Here is a 2466-nt window from a genome sequence, read left to right on the forward strand (position 1 = left end):
CACACACACGTGCACCTCATACACACACACACCACAGACACATACACACACCACAGACACACACACACACACACACACACACACACACACACACCTTATCCAGATATTGTGTTGAAATTTGATATAGGCCATTTATTCTTCTGGTCAACTAAAATCTTTAATATTGAGTCATTCTTACCATCTTATACACCTATATCTACATACATACATACATACATACATACATACATACATACATACATACATACATACATACATACATATATTTATCATGCCAGCATGGACGGCAAACGTTAAATGCTGATGATTATATATATACATATATAATGTGTATACACACACATACATGCACACACAGATGCATACATACATACATACATACATGTCTATACACTCATATATGATGGCTGCTTCCTTGCTCTTGAGTATAGTCATTGCCTAAAGCAATTCATGACCAGTCTCATGTCTCCAACAACACAAGCCACTTGTTGGTCACCATGCACTTTCATGTGATGTTTCAAGCCTGCTGCTGGTAGACAAACCTTACCACATACATGGCATGTTGTTATGCTGTTGTGTTATGGCGTAATCCAAGTGAGCGTAATCCACATTCGCATCTCGGCTCACTCTGGTCACCCACATTTCCCATTGGCATACATACAAGGGGGTGCTGAAAAGGTCCTGGCTATAAAGGTATCGCAAAAATCCTAGCTGGAGGCCCAACCTTCCAAGTTCTTTTACAGGGGCTAGGAAGACTGAAGGTCCACTGCAGCAAGTGTGTGAATCTGAGAGGGGAATATGTTGTACAGAATCAAAATTAGCTGACCTTCCTGTATTTTCTTTTACTGAAAACCAGGATCTTTTCAGAACCCCCTCATACATACATACATACATACATACATACATATTTGTGACCAAGTAACACAACTTCCTCAGCTCACTAAATCTGTGTAAACATTCTAAGAGTTCAAGAAATTCCTGTGTGGGAATTTTTATTTGAATGGGTAAAGTGTTCCATTGCACTGAACACAGTTTTAGGTGCAATCAGCCATAAAACCAGTGGCACAACAGAGGTTGAGACGAGCAGAAATCAGCTGCCCTTCAGGTTTTTATGCAAATTTAGTTTCTTCTAATGAGAACTAAGGGTACTTCACTCCAAGTGGTTCATCTGCTAACTAACCCATAGCTGGGAACCTAACGGGTTCTACTGCTCCAGGGCAGAGTAAACCTGGGAATAACAGTGGTGTGGAATCACCTCTGAGCCTCTACTTACATATACATACCGATGCGAGGGCACAGGGCTTAGTGGTTAAGGTGTTGCATTCATGATTCCTGGCCCAGCTGGAGTGTTATATTCTTGAGCAAAACACTTTATCTCGTGTTACTTTGCAATCACTTTAATACTTGTGTGGTACACTATGCACCTGTACAGGTGATGTCAATTTGATGGAGGGTGTGAGATATTATGCAGTACAAGTATTTGATCACTATAAGCAAATTATTTGTGAAGGTCGTTCAGCAAGAGATTGCAGAATCATCTTTCTCAGACTAGAAGAGACTACCATCGTTATCATCACCACCACATACACACATACATACATATATACACATACAGGCACATACATACATACATACATACATACATATGTATACAGACACTCATGTGCATGCACACACATATACACCATATGGTTTGAGAGCAAATTTTTCCAACCACACAACCATACCTGCATCTAATTATAAACATGAAGAAGAACACTCAGAGAGCGCAAACCTCCGCCAAAGCAACACCAACATCCTTTCAACGATTAGCTGGAGATGATTTTTAAAATGAGAATATCTGAAATAAACTCAACTGCTCTCACAAACGAGAATACTATAAATGAACCTGACCACTCTCAAGAATTAAGTTAAAAAACAGGAAAAATAATCCAGAATCCTTGTCTGGTACTAGATCAATCCCAAAATCTAATAAGTTTGTGCCAGTCACAAGGCCAAACATCCCTGAAAGTTTGATCTGAATCCATCCAGCAGTTCTTGAGATGTCTTGTCCACGGACAAACAAACAAACAAACAAACATGACTGAAAACAATACCTCTGCCTTCGTTAAGGCAGAGGTAATTATTGTGTTCAAATAAACACAACATGCATATTCACATACATACATACATACATACATACACAAACACACACACACACAAACACATTCTGTCTCTCACTGACATGAAATCCAGGGACACAACCTTTCACTTTGAAATTTACTTGTTGCCAAAAAAAAAATTAAGACAACAACAAAAAAAAAAAAATGAAAGAAAGAAAGACGGAAAGGAAAGGTAGCGTGGTGTATTTATTTTATAACCATTTCTCTACAGGTATGGGTGTTCCACCCATGTCTTCCATGATGCTGACTCCACTGTCAATGAACCCTGCTACAATGACCACCCAAGTTTTCGCTAACGGGGTTA

General features: G+C 39.2%; 1 protein-coding gene across 1 annotated transcript in view; it reads left to right on the forward strand.

The window, feature by feature from the left end:
- LOC106874748 (intersectin-1-like) overlaps window positions 1-2466 on the forward strand; it is a 195361-nt gene that overhangs the window by 9187 nt on the left and 183708 nt on the right. The window lies entirely within an intron of this gene.

The sequence above is a fragment of the Octopus bimaculoides genome, chromosome 18, assembly GCF_001194135.2.
Source record: "Octopus bimaculoides isolate UCB-OBI-ISO-001 chromosome 18, ASM119413v2, whole genome shotgun sequence".
NCBI lineage: Eukaryota > Metazoa > Mollusca > Cephalopoda > Octopoda > Octopodidae > Octopus > Octopus bimaculoides.